Source organism: Diadema antillarum, unplaced genomic scaffold, assembly GCF_040938485.1.
Source record: "Diadema antillarum isolate AM-2024a unplaced genomic scaffold, OU_Dant_1.0 seq00000768_RagTag, whole genome shotgun sequence".
NCBI lineage: Eukaryota > Metazoa > Echinodermata > Echinoidea > Diadematoida > Diadematidae > Diadema > Diadema antillarum.
This window is the reverse complement of record NW_027271658.1, coordinates 3,300,220-3,318,275: the sequence shown is the minus strand read 5'-3', so window position 1 is coordinate 3,318,275 and position 18,056 is coordinate 3,300,220. Positions and strand designations below refer to the sequence as shown.

General features: G+C 37.6%; 1 pseudogene; it reads right to left on the bottom strand.

Annotated features, from left to right (window-relative positions):
• The window catches only part of LOC139738799 (uncharacterized), a 126,687-nt pseudogene that overhangs the window by 19,530 nt on the left and 89,101 nt on the right, over positions 1 to 18,056 (bottom strand).

The window sequence follows — 18,056 nt, the reverse complement described above, 5'->3', positions numbered from 1 at the left end:
AACGCTAATGCTAATGACGCGTCTCCTCCCCGGTTGGGCGATGGGAACAGCCGTCTCGAGGATGAGCACAATATTTCTTATTGGCCTAATAGTTGCGTCGTAGGTTTAGCGTCTCAGATGTCAAGCTCGCTAATCATTACTCTGAACTGATCGTATACACGTAAGTATTTAGAGACATACATACCAGGCATACTCACACAAACACCCACAATTTGAACACAATGACAGCATGGTCATACACAGAACGATTGACTTACAGTGTGTTCAGCTCGACCAAGCCATTGAACACATCGCGATGAAATGATGTTACGTCACACCCACGTATATCTCTATGGATGGAGAGAAAGTGTATCACAAATCACTTCAAATATCAGAAAGTCAGTCATGAGTAACAAAAGTCTTACTCATAAGCAGATGCAAGATCAACGTTTTTGTTTTTGTTTGTTTTGGGGTTTTAAGATTCAAATACACATAATTTGGTATGGAGCCATTACAAAAAAGATCGAGAATGTTTAGATTGTTCTACAAAAATTATTGACATCCTACATGACGGAAACGACTGAACCAGGGCTTTTAAAAGAATCAAAAGAAAATTAAAAAAACCACCGTGTATTGATCTAGAAACCTGATATAAAACGGATAGAACAGAATCTAGCCTGTGGTGTACGTTGACAAAGGATTCATAGTGAATACTTCGATACATGGTAAAAAAAATGAATAAACGGAACCAGATGTGTTGCCAAACGGATAACAGACTACAGAATGTTTGAATTAGGATACAAAGTGAACGGTGCCTTCCAGGTAAGTGAATATGAGGCTTGATCAGTCAGATACTCACAGTGTTTCTGTCATGTTCAGTGAATGGAATACTCCTGTCTCGACCTTATAGAGAGGATTATTCCTCAGTGAGCTGTGAAAACAAAGATGCAAACAGCCAAGGTTTACGAACGGTGTGAAGAATATATCATTCATTCATCCATCCATTCATTCATTCATTCATTCATTCATTCATTCATTCATTCATTCATTCATTCATTCATTCATTCATTCATTTTTATTTCCATTTCCAAACATTCCACATGCATATCATAAGCGTACTATAATGTTACAAAATATCCATAACTGTTTTTTATCAACATTGTGATCATGGATAGAACGCTGTCACTGGAGAGAGCATACATATCATATGGGATTGTGTCCAAGAAAATATCAGTACAAAAGAATTTAAATAATGATATATACTCCTCGACTGTTAGTCTAAAAGTGATTTTACCTATAAGTTTAACTACAATCACTTGAATATTTCACTCTCATAATTCACTTGATTACATCAAAAAATTCTAAAATACTGTATAATAATTATAATCTGCGATAAGATGGATTGACTCCATGAGACATTCATTGTGTTCGTCACGGTGTATGGTCGTGCACAATAACCATGAATTTTTAACGGGGAGCAGCGCTAAGCGTTGTATAATGTTCTTTATGCTTTTTGCTCTGTCATGCATTTTTTCCGAACTATGCACTCAAAATGCATGATTACCCTAAATCCAATTATCTGCACTTGAGTTAATTGTGCACGTATCATACACATAATCTGGTACTGTACAGCCGTGATCAGGCACCATTCATGAAATGTTAAAGGTCCTGTTTACCTTTGGGAGCAGTGATTAAAAAAATTTTCAAGATATCACATTTGATACTTATGTGTAGGTCTGTTGCATCACAAAACATATCACCATATAAAATTTTTGAAATAAAGTCTAAAATACCTGGAGATATCAGTACTTTTCTCATCAAACCGTAACTGTAGACGGTTTAGTCTTGAAACATTTTTATTATAACTATTATTCACATTTTGCCTATTCAACAATACTTAACGTCGATTATACGGATTCAAATTTTTACAGTGGTTGTTTCTTTCCCTAACTCACATTTTAGAACTATTTTAAAGCACTAATGCTGCGTTTTAGTTTCTTCTGCAAATGGTGAATTAAGCCTTTAACACCATGGAGGATTGGATTACACGTGTCTACGGAAATCTATCCATCGACCATTCGAGGTCACGCACGTTACCAGACTTTACGGCCCAAATGCATAATTGGCCTACAATACATGCAGTTCTACATGTACAAACCCTTACCTGGGTTAAGTGCGCGTGGATCGGGCATATATCTGGTATAGTACATTTTAAACTACGTACAATGTACCATTTATTCAATATAAACACTTGTGGGTATTGCCTTACATGTGTTTGACGGAAGTCAGTCCACCGAACGTTCGAGGTTTAAGTGTGTTTAGGTCCAACGAAGATAAGTTCCTGAAAGGAGTACCAAATAGAAAAAAAAAGAAGAATAGAAAAAGGAAACGATAATGTCCCAGCGGCTGTTAAATGGCTAAAAGTACACAACGTAAATAATCACATCGCACACTAAATGGTATCACAGAAATATACTTCTTGTGACCATAAATTGCAAGAAAAATGTGAAGTGTGGTTGAGTAGAGACAGTGGAGAAAGTATCGATGTAAGCTAGTGAAAGGGAAACAGGTATATCCCTGTTTTGCGATAAACTCGAAATTGGTAAAAAAGGAAGAGTCCTGTTGGTATTTAATGGATTAATTGATAGTAGTATCTATGTCTCTTGAGCTGATCCTAGTTTGTATGTTTTTGCTGCTATTATTTAGAGATTCTAATACATGTACATGTATGTTGTTCCCTTTTGTTTCTTCAGGATGTCTCCCTCACATTCCATTGAACAAGCTCGTGTGCGTGGGCGCGCGTTCGTGCGTGTGTTTGTAGTGTTCCAGAAACTCGGTACAAGGTGTAAATTACACAGATGGTGCGAACAAGGAGGTATCACCTTGGTGCGAATAAAAAAGACGTCCAGGAACTTTAGGTACGACTTTCCGCAAGTTGTTGACGGAAGGCTCACAATTACGGGGGATCAGAAAGGGGGTTATATGCCCTCTTAACGTTCTCGGAAAGATATCTGTCTCTGGTATCCTGTCTTGTAGTGATATACTATATTAGGCACACTTATAAATCACTGATTCATTGATTTCTCAATCATTCCTCAACATGTCAACTGGGAAAAGTCTCAATATAAAACTTGATCTCTGAAGGGATCAACTTTCGAGAGGATTGTTTCCATTTCGATGTCTTTTAAATGCAACGTTAAATAGAGCAATTCATAAATGTTACATGGTTTTAGGTAAACTCTTCATTGTAATGTTCTGGTTCTGAATAATGTGATACTGATATTCGAGACTGAAAGCTCAATAAATGATACTACTACTACTACTACTACTACTACTACTACTACTACTACTACTACCACTACTACTACTACTACTACTACTACTACTACTACTACTAATAATAATAATAACTAGAGATTGTAATTTGTCATCACTGACAAATTAAGGTGATCCGATTTTTTTTATCAATGATTCGAGTCCTGATCGCAATAGGCATGACCATACAAGTTTCATCTGTGTTTAGAGACATTGGCCGTGTGATGTTTGCATTCTCATTTAGAAAAGGGAGTCATATCTGCCATCTTTGGTACCAAATTCTGTATACACTGAATAACGAAGATACAGCAATGAATACATATGACCTTTGACCCACCTTTGCACTCCCAAGATTACATCTGATGAAATAGTGGTTATTTTGTGAAATGATTCTCGCGACATCGTCTATACGTGTGAAAAATATGGGAAAGATAGGACAGGTATTCACTAAGATACAAGATGAAACATTTATGACCTTTGACCCTAATTTACATACCCAAGATGTTGTCCGATCTAGTAGTTGTTATTTTATGAAATAATGTACGAGACATGAACTAAACATGTGCAAAATATGGGGGTGATAGGGCGTGTTTTTCTTGAGTTATTGCAAAGAAAGTTGCAGAAAGAAAGAAATATCTCAATACATAGAAGATAAGCTTTAATTTCAACCAATTTTTTATCGTAATTCCGACATCGTATGAAAAAACGAATTAAATAAAACGATAGCGCAAAGTCTCAGCTACAATATATTAAAATCTGGGAGAAATTCACCGAAGGGTAAGTGAGCTAGTGCTCGATAGAGACAATCATGTCAATTTTCACATTAAAGAAAATTCCCTCCCATAGAGATAACACGTCATAACGAAGATACAGAAAGAAGTACATATGACCTTTGACCTCAATTTGCACAGACAAGATGGCATCTGAGTAAATAGTGATTATTTTGTGAAATGATCCTTGTAACATGGTCTTTGCGTGTGCAAAATATGGGAAAGATAAGACATGTATTCACTAAGATACAGGGTGAAACACCTATGACCTTTGACCCTAATTTACATACCCAAGATGGTGTCCGATCAAGTAGCTGTTATTTTATGAAATAATTCACGTGACATGAACTAAACATGAGCAAAATATAGAAGTGATAGAGGCCGTTTTTCTTGAGTTATTGCAAAGAAAGTTGCAGAAAGAAAGAAATATCTCAATACATCGAAGATAAGCCTGAATTTCAACCCAATTTTTTGACGTGATTTTGACATCGTATGAAAAAACAAAGGGCACACTTACGGTAGCGTAAAGTCTCAGCTACAACATATTAAAATCTGGGAGAAATTTACCGAAGCTTAAGTGAGCTAGTGCTCGATAAAGATAGTCATGTCAATTTTCATTTCCAGAAAAACTGCACTCCCATAGAGATAACACGTAAACTGGTCAAATTTGACAAGATTACTTTTAATCCATTTTTACGAGGTGATACTGTTATCCAATCAGAACACTGTAATTTTATGTTTGAAAGAACATTAAATAAGCTACATCATACTGAAATCTGGGTGAAAATTGACAAAGGACTAGTGAGATACGCTCGAATGAACTTGAAATTTGATGACGTCATTTTGAAAATTTACTTTTTTTACTTTATTAAGAAATTTGATATCTTTTAATCATTTTGTCAGCGTTGCCAACCCATGAAATGACATGTACAACTCATCAGTTTTCAAAATATGTATAGAAAATGGGGGGTCACCGTCCATCCTAACGAGTAAAATCGGATTCAAAATTGGCAGTTTTTTGGCATAGTTGTACTGTATATCGCCATTGACGCGCGCGCGGAATTTCAACTTTGACGGGCCCGTATGACGTCATATTGAGTCGGATTGACTTGAAACTTGGTAGAAATATTCCTTGACATTTCAGGCAGCCGATACGTGTGAAAAAACGGGAAATTTCTATTGCATATAAGCTGTGCGTGCGTATATGCGCGCGCGCGTACGCGTCCGTCCGATTTTTTCAATTTTTCAAAAAATGCTCCAAATGGTCTGAAACGTGTGCAAAAAAAATTTGAGCTCGATTTGAGCATACAAATATTTCAACGCGCGCGTACGCGCACGTACTAAGAGAAAATGTAAATTTTGAGAATATGAGTAGAATGTGCATAACTTGAAATATATGTGACGTGAATTTCATTGAAAAACTTCATTCCATTAATGAGATATGACTGAAAATGTGTTTTCATATAATGACGTCATAGTGACGTCACGGTCGACTGATCACTTTGATTTTAGTTCGATTGCCGTCTTTGGGACACGATACATACATGGTATAAGTTTGAAATTGATAGGCAGAGTACTTTCTGAGCTAACCTCTGCACAACTTTTGGGGAGAAATAAAGAAAGAAAGAAGAAGAAAGAATCCGTACAGATACAATAGGTGATCCGAGAGGATACTCGGATCACCTAATAAAGGACATTTATATTGTGCAGCTACTATAATAAGTTCTCAAATAAATCAGGAAGTGGGTGATCAGGGAATTTCCACGGGCTCATAACTCAAAGTGCGCATGAATGGTTAATCAAAGACCAACATTTTGGGTGGAATGATTTAAAAGGGGGCGGGGCCAGGATATACTCACAGTGTTGGCAGCGCCCTCAGCGAGGCGAACGCTCCAGGTGAGATCAGATGAAGCGGATTTCCGCTAAGGTCACTGAGGAGAAAGACGGAACGAAATAAAAAAGGAATATACTAAATGAACAAGGAAAAGCATTGGTCAGTGTTCAGGGAAATACGACTTAACCCACACAATCACATTTTTTTTTCTTTCGAATATTATTCTTTGATAGTAATTCTAAAATCTTTTCAGAAGAGTCATTCTCTGTCAGCATGGTATTTCCCAACAGTTTCCAAAGCAGGGGTTCCAGCAAGTTTTACGTTTTGCAACTACACATTCAAATATGACTGCCCAGATTGAGACATTTCTTGCAATTGCAGACCAATAGGAAACGTTAATCATAATCTATACTGTGCGTACAATATAGGCAATAAGAAAATATTGACAAGCAACACCATGACTTGTGTTCACTGTAAGTCACGTTTTGTTTTGTTTTTTTAGTTCTGTATTTTCTGCATTTTTTTTTTATTTGCGGAGTACATGCATACGTATGAATATCAACTGAGGAATTCCAAAGAAAACAAACTTGACCTGCTTATTCCCAGAATATGAATGACTGGGCACACGACACTAGTCATAAACATCTTAATTGCAACATGAGCTCGTAACTCGGTTATGAGTCATCAAGCTGTTTTCATATCCAAATCCAAGGTTTCGAATACGTATGTGCATATTAGAAGAGATATCGTCTGCCCAAATAATCAGGTCAACTGATAGAGAGGAGTACTCACAGATGGACTAAACGCACAAGACCGTCAAATGTGCGATTCTGAAGAAATTTGATGTTGTTTTCTGCCATTATTCTGTGTAGAAGCAAAGCACGATTAAGAATATTTAACTCGCTGGCTCATAACTTTTAAAGTTTAAACATTTAGCATCAGGATAGATAAACAAATTCTTATAATATGCTAACTTACTCTTTTGGAGAAGATAGTGTTCAAATGCTCTCTGATTTTTTATTTCTGGCATCACCTAAATACAAAAAAAAAAATGTGGGGTATACTTGTGTGTATAAGAAGCATTATACAGCACAACAGAATCTTCGAGTTGGTATCGTCGGTCTAAAAACGTAATATTATTTTCCCAATTTTACAAGCCGAAGCGTGTGCATGTCACTCGCTCTTCTCCAAATCCCACATACATTGTTACGTGATATAATTTACTAGAAAAAACGAAAAAGACACATCCCACTGATTTAATCATTCCCGATTGAATATTTGTAAAGAAGATGAAAAATATACACAAATTGAGACAAGTGCTGGTCTTTTCAATGTTTTCACAAATTTTCAAAAGTTTTAATGAGCACAAAATATGCACTTAGACATAAAGTGTCTGAAGTGCATTGGTAGAGAATGACTTTTTTAGTATGGTAAAAAGGCTATTTGTTTTGATTTTTTAAGAATTGACAAATTGATGAACTTTGTTATCAAAACATCTTTGTCTGCTTGCTCCATTCTTTACTCCGTGAATTCTAGGATTAAAGGTATCGTTTATCATTGGGAGCAATGATTTAAAAAATGTTCAAGATATCACATTTGATGCATATGCGTATAATAACGAGGTCAATTGTATCGCAAAACATCCTACCATGTAAAAATTTCGGAATAAAGCCTAAATGATAAGGAGATATCACTATTTTTCTCACTAAACCATAACTGTAGACGGTTATTTCAGTCTAGAAACATTTTTATTGTAAGTATTGTTCACATTTTGTATATTTAACAATACTTAACATTAATTATACTGATTCAAATTTTCACATTGGTTTATATTTCTATCCATAACTCACATTTCAGAACTATTTTTGAAATACTAAAGCTGGGTTTTTGTTTCATCTGCAAATGGTAAATAATGCCTTTAAAATCTTTAAAAAAAGAACGTCACAAGAACATTCTCGATTTTTTTTTTTTTTACTCACAGTTTGTAGAGATTGATGAGAGAGGAAAATGTTCCAGGATGAACAATTTCGATTTCATTATTCGACACATCCCTGGAGAGAACAAAATATTAACAAACATGAAAGCAAAAGGTAACAAAGTAAAATGGAATACTACTACTCGTGTATGCCATTAGTGAGAGTCATTCAACCCACTCTGTCAATATTTCCTTATGTTGTCATGTTGTAATTATCACATAGAGGTAATATTATACTTCTTATGACAGTGAACGGGGTGAAGTCATTATGCCCAGTTTTGCTTTGGGGGAGGTGCTGTGCTCATAGTGACCTTTGAAACTGGCAGTGACACTATACTCTCTAAACAAGATATCAACACGTAATGCAGCTCTCTTTGCGTGTATATAGAAATGAACCTGAGGGGATGTGAAAACATTAATATTCTTGACCTAGTCCTACGACGCGGAATCGAAACTGGTGTGCATTACTGTGCCGGCGAAAAGAATCATTTGCATGCACTTTCAAAGTCACATTAACAGTAACATGCACTACCATCTGATCTTCAAGTCTGTTTTACGTTTTTCGTACGACACTGCTGCCACGTAGCTACAATTTCTATTTCTTCCAAAGATAAAAAATAAACATTTTAGTACAATTATTGTATTGTTCAATTGGCATGTTCTTTAGCAAGTGATTTCTAATAGCAAACACAAGGCAATATGGTAGATGTACAGCACACACTGTAAAAGGTTTCAGCGAGAGATCTGCCGCTAAAATCAAGCTCAGAATCAATTGGCAGGAATACTTAGCTCGATGAACATCGGAACTACTTATACTAATGTTACAAATCCTTCTCTTCCTGTTTACTTAGTACTTACAGCTCTGCTAGAAGTCTGAAGTCATGAAGATCGATGTGAAGAGCGTCCTCTAGCGTTAGATTGCCCTGAATCGATCGCTTCTCTCGGTAAGAACGGGACATCACACTGCTTAGGTTTCTGTGATAACAAAACGAGGATAAGAGAGAGAGAGAGAGAGAGAGAGAGAGAGAGAGAGAGAAATGGACGGACAGACAGTCAGACGGACAAACAGACGGACAGATGCATAAACATAAACTGATAGATGATTGTTTAGTGGATTTTACATATTGAAAATACTTCAAAATTTGAAGTTGTCATTTCTTCTTCTTCTTCTTCCTGAGAGTATACTCGCACACTATGCATAAAACAGGGCTTTAAACAATTGCATTCTTAAATCATTCTTTTCTGAGTTATCCCCAATAACTACTCACATGTGAAAATTACCAAATTAAAATGTTCTCCTCGTAATACAGGATAGTTCAGCCATGAGATAGATCTGTGTCTAGAATCATCCGTTACTCGTCGCGATGTATGTCACTCTCACCACCTATCATTATCTTGCATCATTCACTTTGCTGCAGAGAGGATTTTTTTTTTTTTGCTTGTCAGCTGAAGAAACCCAGAAGTAGCACCAGAAGGCCTTTTTTGTTTTTGTTTTTGTTTTCCTTTTGTTTGTTTGTTTGTTTGCTTTTAGATTTTTATTTTTGCTCGTTAGCCAATGAAACCCGGAAGTGCCCTCATCCCCACACTATTGAAAACGTAATAACTTTGATTTAGAATTCATTCTCACTTTACGATTTGAATTTCATACACATTTTTAATAATCCGTAATGATCAGGTCGATGTAGGGCAATTTTTCAATCAGACGGAATGATCACGAATGTTTTCAAAATCGTGTCTGGTGGGAATGTTACCAAATTACACAAACTTTTAAATCATTTGCAATGGTCTATAACGTTTTAACCTTCTGTTGTTGTTTGGAAAATAATTTGCATCTGATGCATTTGATAATACACCAAAGTGATTCAATTAGAGTGCTATAGCTACATCTACAAGCTTTTTTTTTTTTGGATAAAGAAAATACTAATGGAAACCCCAGATATAAGTCAATCTCTTGTGTAGGATTATCAAAGCGCATAGCTTACAGTATTCTGGTGTTAGTGGAGATCAAGCTAGCTGCGGTAGAGCTCCATACAGCACTCGAGGAACACGTGTAGGCCAGTCCACTACACAGACAGCCCGATGGACACGCCTCGCCTTGGGTGTCGAAAGAGTAAAACGAGAAAAAAAAGTTTATGCTTAACCTAAGAACCATTAGATTAAGTCATCATTTACCAGCACACATACACGCACATACACAAACACAGAACGCCTTGGGTGTCGATAGAGTAAAAAGAAAACAAAAATGTTTATGCTTAACCTACGTAAATCACCCTTTACAAGCACACATACACGCACACACGCAAACACATAACGCCCCCCCCCCCCCCCCACACACACACGTATAGGATATACATGAAGTTCCCAACTAAATTGTCAGGATAGATTTGTATTCAGCTTGTTTTATAGACCTGTTGGGCTTGGGGGCTATTCTTATGTCGTCTATTTCAGCGGGGGGGGGGGGGGGGGGGGGGGGGGGGGGGGGGCTTCAGGACGTCTGGCAATTTCTTATTTATTCAATGACATAACAATGCATGTGACTCATAACTCGAATAAACATCTTTTCTTCTTATTAGTTACAATGTTCTGAATCACTGTCACTTATGTCGGCAATAAGAGGGGAACTTCCAAAATAAAAAGAAAAGATGGTTCATTTGCCTATACAATGAGTCAGGTGCATTGCTACGTCAGTGCATAAATCAACTAAAGGCAGACTGAAGCCCCAAGATATGACTAAAATCTAGTAGACTTCAGCATAAAAAAGCAGCACCCAAATCGATCAGGTCTACGCAGTTACGTTCAGACAAGGATAGCCAACCTCGAGGATAAGTTTTATGTGGAGCCAAGTGTGGCACGGTCGACCGTTACGATATCTGTCATTTCGTCGACTAAATGATCATTGTATTTTCATAACGACATTGACCGTGTGACGCTTGGAGCCCCAGATATGCTCCAAGTAAGGATCACCGTCTGAAACCAATGACAAGACAAATCATTACGTGTACACATACTTCATGAATAATTCATCATGCATACTTGTACTAACCACAGAAGAATTCATCGTCGCCCTGAGGACACTGTTTGATGCCATCGCAGACCTCTGAGGGCGTCAGGCAAAACATCTCGCCACGGCAACGGTAGGTCCCAGATGGACATGTATAGTTGTCTGGGGAATATGGCGAGCCAAACGAGATGTTTTTATTTTTGTCTAAGAAACAGCGATACAGTAGTAGGTACAATCATGTACTGCACATTTTAAATAGACATGGTTATAGTTTTGTACAGTCTTTATCTTTAGAACCATGCAACATTTCTTCCATTCCATGGATGTATGGCTGAACAGTTGTACGCAATCTGTTATAACAATAATGCCACCATGCACACATGCATCCATTGGAAAGATGCGCTGTTGTAGCCGATCAGAAGGCACGAAACTGTTTAACTATACAATTCGGTGATATACAATAATGTGGCATATATGCATCGTCTTTACTTGTACGGAGCTGACGCATCTCTTCCTCAATACGACACGCATACAATGGTTGTTACCGAGGAAAACAACTACTGAATTCACTATCACTGTTCTCTTCTCTCATAGTAAATTCCTGTCCTCCAATGTCAATTTCTGCATCCATATGACTTGCTTCATTGCCTGTACTCTATGAATCTTCTTGTGTGCTTTGGTATTTCGCCACTAACATTGGCGGGATTACGCCATTAAAGGAAACACCTCATTTAGAAGGCAGATGTGTTAAACGTTTATCCACTTGTGACGTGTGAATGTGACTTGACGTCATTGTCAGGGATGTTACTTCAATACGCGCGAATGGAGATGGAAAACCATTTACAAGCATCTATATGCTACACACGAGAAGGTTTGTAAAATTAGATGTTAGGGTCTGTGTTCAAATATAGTGGAGTGATTGTGACGTCATACCACATCCCAATTCGTCTTCTCCCGTTGGACAATCCCTCGTTCCGTCACATCGTCGCTTCAGTGGAATGCAGTACGTGTTTGGGCACTTGAACGTGGACGAACCACACTCGAATAGTTCTGAGGAGAATTGAGAGAATTGCATTCAAGCTACAACTATACAACGTTGTAAAAGAAGTCATCATAATCTCAACACAAATTCACAAATTATCGTCAGAATGTGAATGATTTTCTTTATATCACATCATCTCTGTATTTTGATTGAAATATGAACACTGCAACATTTTGAGGCATTTACTCACTTCAGTTAAAAAAAAATAAGCTCGACATTATATTTTTTCGAACTTGGAATCTCAAGCGATATTTCGGAAGCATGCACACAAACATACACACGCGCGCGCGCACACACACACATACACACAAAATGTAGAAAACGCTTCTCTATATATTTGCTTTGCGTGTATTTTTTTTTTGACCTGAGATTGCACTCATGTCTATATAATTCGATGGTGTGTGTGTGTGTGTGTGTGCGCGCGCGCGTTTATCTTATGATATTATACTAGTAATGAAACAGAAAAAGAGCTATAAAGGTCTTACCACAATGCCGTAAGTGTGTGACGTCACGACAGCCTATTTGAAGCCCATACTCGTCAAAGTCGTAAAGACAGGTTGTTGAGCGATCTGCGCATGCACCGTTTCGGCACTGAATCTGGAATTCGGCGGCGCATTCAAAGCTGGAAAGGTTGAAACCTGTCTTGGTGTAATCATTTTATGCATTATTCTTATAAGACAATCTTTTAATGATTTCCTAGAGGGTGATGAGGAAGTCTTTAAGTGGCCTATTGAAACATTATGCAGATTATCTAAAGCATTCTAGTCTATACTCTGTACAATCATACAGGATTGTTTGTAAGCTTTTGAGAGCTATACCGTGATTACTTTATCAGAACCAGTACTGACATTCAAGACTATGCCGCATAGAAATTTTCTAATAATATAATCATAATTATTCATTTTTTTTTAACCTCTTCTCATGACAATTAGATGCATGTATTTTGCACTTGTACTTGGAATAGAACGGCCATTTAGTTTCTGCGTGGACTGATGAATATGATTTGTTTCCTATAGCACACAGGCTGTTCAATTGTATCAGGAAATGACGGTGGTGCTCACGGCAGTAGTTAGGCTCGTCTTCCCAGCTGTTTCCTGGACAATCCTTCACGCCATCGCACAGGATGCGAAGTGGAAACCACGTACTGTCGTAGCACTGGAACCCAACCGCGGAAGACTCTGCAGTATTCGATAACAATTTAATATTCTGATGAGACATCAACGCCACGATTGAGAGCATACTGAGTAATAAAACATAGGACAAGATCGAGTAAGATCTGTTCACTATCAGAAGAATTGCGGCTATCGCATTGTTGGAGAGTCACCCTTATATACATAATCATGTGCAAGACGGGGAATATAAGATGGAGAAAATCTGTCTTGGTAACAATATCTTCTGTGAGAATCTTTATGGTTGTAGATGAATCATTAGTGATCCTAAATTATGTGTTTTTAACTCAATCATAATTTCTGTTATATATATACATATATATATATATATATATATATACATATATGCCTATATATGTATATATATATATATATATATATATATATGTGTGTGTGTGTGTGTATATATATATGTATATATATATGACATTTTGTATTTTAATTCAATTTCTCTCTCTCGTGGTAATGCGCCTAGAAACGTCAGTATTAAGTGCTATATAAGTGTTATTTATTGTTTTTACTACTATTATCATCACTATAACATTACTTACGACATGCTATCTCGTCCGACCCGTCGATACACTGAGGAAGTAGATCGCACCGTTGGCTGATTGGGATACATTGGCCGTTGTCACAGGAGAACGAGTCTTCTGAACATGCAGGATACTCTGAGGAGAAGACATAAAATCAGTGCTTATTGATGTGTTCGAACTGCAATCCTGCCATTATAAATGGAGCAACTATCAAACTTAATAATGTTGAATATAACAGCTGTTGCTATGTGACTCAGTGGATAGGACCATGGACACTCAATCTTGAGGTTTCTAGTTCAAGTCGCTGGGTAGAAACAGGAGTGCCTTCAGGCACAGAAGTTAAGTTTCACTGCCCTTGATTTGTAACAGGAGGTCTTGGGTTCGAATCCTGCCCGTTGCGTTCTTTCTTGGACAAAATATTGTGCCGATAATATCGCTCTTGACTGGTCTGTATGTAGATGGGTACTTAGCACTGCTGGTTGGGTAACAATGAGGGCTAAGCCCTCGGTAAATAAGACCGTATCAATATTGTATCATTTATTAGTATTATCTATGTTATAAAATTATTGTTATTATTATTATTATTATTATTATTATTATTATTATTATTATTATTATTATTTTCATTACCATTATTATATCATTACGATAATCATCAACATTATTTCATCATTGGTAGTACATGAAATAGTAAGAGTAGAATCAATAGTAGTAGTAATAGTAGTAGTAGTAGTAGTAGGGGTAGTGGTGTAGTAACAGTAGCAGCGGATGAAATAAAAGCCCGCGGTCCCTTGGCTGTTTACATATAGGCGTGTAACTTTCCTACAACCACTCAAAACTTGTCGTCCCAAAGATTATTGTGACGTAACCCCACATCGCTACTTCAATAGATCGCTAGAAGCGAGGTCCTGGAAAGTGGAAGATTAATTTGTCCTCATCCTTCTTGCCTCTCTCCGGTAAAGTAGAGCATACCCATAGGTCAATAAAATAGTGATAACGACTGAGCAGGTGACATTTTTACATCCATACGTAATGAGCCATATCTAAAATTAACGTTTATTCATGTCCTTTGAGAAGCTTCTTTACTGGTCAAAAACGTCTCAAGTTATCATGATTTTATACAACGCTGAGTAAAACACTGATTGGTTGACAGATAGACAGAGATTGTATAAATAGATAGGATTGGTAGAGTGGTAGAAGGATAAAAGAGATATCTTGTTGGCCATTCGAGATGGATAGACATTTCCAAAAAAAACAGAAAATCTACAGAATGATCAAAACATAAAGAGAGAGCCACTGAGAGACAGAAAAACTGATAGTGACATTAAAAAATAGCGATTTACCACATTCCTCGTCCGAGCCATCTGCGCAGTGCTTGATGAAGTCACAAAAGAATGAAACAGAGATACACTCGCCCGATTTACACCGGAAGAAGTTACTTCTGCAGACCGGGAGTTCTTCCGTGTCACTCTGTAAGGTCAGCGGTGAACTTGTTACGGTGGTCACCTCTGTAAGTTATAAAGTCTAACATTAGTTTTTATTGTTATCAATTTCCTTATTTGATGATTCTTCTTATTCTTCTCAAGATTCTTCCTTCAGGGAATGCAACAGTGAAAACCTGCTTTGTAATGATGGATGGGTATAGAACAAAGGGACTTAGGCATCGAAGAAAAATGAAATCAAGCGGGAAAAAATAGAATTGGGTTCACTCAGACTTAGAGCAACTAAAATCGAGAAATTCTGTTCATTTTCTATTTTCATAGGATCAAATGCAATCTTAGAATATAATATACGGCGACTTGATCTTAAAGGGGAAGGCTAGTAACTGATCAGTGGGAATCAGAGGAAATGCTGGGAGATGATTCTTCCAATCCTTATGGGATTCATTCAAGAGTTCATTGTATATCTATTGTTGTGTGAAAATGATTTGCTTCAGAACGGTCTCATATTCACGTAATGTGCAGATTAATGCTCCGTCACTGACCAGGGACGCTAACCTGGAAGCATTAAACTGCACATTACTTGAATATGAGACCATTCTGAAGCAAATCATTTTCACACAACAATAGATATACAATGAACTCTTGAATGAATCCCATAAGGATTGGAACAATCATCTCCCAGCATTTCCACTGATTCCCACTGATCAGTTACTAGCCTTCCCCTTTAAGGTCGACTGAATTGTGTAGAATCCCTGAAATGGAGAAACTTTTACAGTCATGAATAAGATGGTGATTTCTATGGGGTAAGGGTTTGCAGTTGGCAACTGGCATGTTTTAAGGCGATTACGTCATGTCATCAACTTGTGAAAACATTTGAAACTTCCATAACTTTATTCCTTTATGATGTCCGATTTGTTACTGAAACCCCTTTCCCCCTTCCCCCTTTTCGCCTGTGTGCTTCTTCTCTATTCCCCAAAGTCAATTAAATTGACACACTCAAATTTTGAGCATGAGAGACAACGTACAAATCCGTTCAAGGACTTTAGAATACGGCTGAACTCAATAATTCAAGTAGTGTTGAATAAAGCAATTTCACTGCTGAATGTGTTAACTTTTCGAATCACAACTAAGACATGACAACGATGACAATAAAGACATGTTAACGCTTTACCTGGTGGTGGACATAGTTCTGGTGATTCGTCGCTCCCGTCCGTACAGTCAGTATGTCTGTCGCAAACGTACACGTTGTGCACGCACTCTCCAGATCCGCACTGAAACATGTGCGCCAAGCAAGAACTGGGGTTTTCTAGCAGGCAAGAGAGAGGGGAAATACCTCATCAGAAAGTACATGTATTCATTTTTGCTTTTCTTCAGGAAAAACTCTCATCTTTATGAGCCCCCTTTATTCAATGGTAAATCATGGCTCGACACTAACTTTTTTGTTTGGTGGCCCAAGAGAAAAATTTGGTGTCCCGAAAAAACAACAATAAAAAACATTAAAAGTCCTTTTTTTAATGAGTCAAATATTTAAGATTTATGATAGTAAGAATTAGAAGTTGGACATATCCACTCATAAATAAACTTCAACAAACTTGCAACACTCACTCTCAGGCATTCATTCAGTCATTTTCATTCATCCTTTGAACAAATTTAACTACTAATTTCCGGCGCAAAAAGTTATGAATTTATTGACATACTTTTCAAAAAATTTTGGTGGCCCGAGGCGGGCCACCAAATTTGCCCTTTTTTGAAATTTGGTGGCCCGACTTTCATTTTTGGTGGCCCCGGGCCACCGGGCCACCGTTAGTGTCGAGCCCTGGGTAAATAATTCGGAGTTTGGTCTATTCTTAATGAAATCACCACAAGTCAGAACTATCTCTGAATACCGGTAACGAAAAAGTTGAGATTGAACTAACCCACTGCTGGTTTCGAACAGATGACCGCACCCATATTGCTCGAGCAATCGATGAGTTTCATCTGAAACTTGACCCTGCCGTCCACCTGCTCCTTCACCAACACCTGACACGACCTCGACTTCGCGTCTTCTACCAGGATGGTGTCGAAGTCGCGCGCACTCGGCCACAGGTGGTCGGCGTAGAAGGTCAGCTGTCGTGATAACGGGATGGTCATGAACTGGAGCTTTGAGGAGCCAGGCGGACAGGACGATTGTGACGTCACATTGGAGGCGTGGCGGGCCGGCTGGAGGGAGATCAATCGCACGCAGGAGGAGCCAATCAGGTCCCAGGGCTGATCGCAAGCTGATGAAATTGAGGAATCGATACAGTCAATTAAATGTGGGAATATCAGTCACTTTCAGTGATTTGAACATATATGTATTTTAATATATTTTGTATAACACAAAGTTATTTCATTTGAAAAAAAAAGTGATGTTGGAAGGAACATTTGAATTGAATTGAATTGAACTGGAAAAAGCTCCCCTGATATACAGTCAATCCGAGATAATCTTTTAGAAGGTGTTTAAAAAGTCAAGTCTCTGTGTTTGATAAACTAATCTTTGTGTTCAGATGGAATAATCCAACCCTCCTCCATTGGAGAAAGGATTGTGGGATTTTACGTTAAATTTTACAACAATTTAGGCTTAAACACTTTCATCAGAGCCTGAACTGTTTTATAATAAGTTCAGATGTAAGACGATGAAAACTACTAACATCAATATGTTAAAATCCACATCATTTCTGCCCTAACGCAGTACTATTTTCATAAAAATGCTAAACCATTCCTTACCTTTCTGAGAAAACGGTCCGACACGTTGCCTTGACATTTTTCGGATTCCTGTTGGAAATAAAGGTTTTTATCCCTGCTTTAAATCCATCATTTCAAATAATTAAAGGACAACCATGCAGCAGTGTGCAGGGATAGGCAATAACGAAATGTATATTGATTCTTTTGTTTGTTTGTTTTACGTGTATATTGATATTTAAGCACTACTGGGGCACCTTTCTATAAGCACTGCGTCTCCTGGGGTTCCCACCATC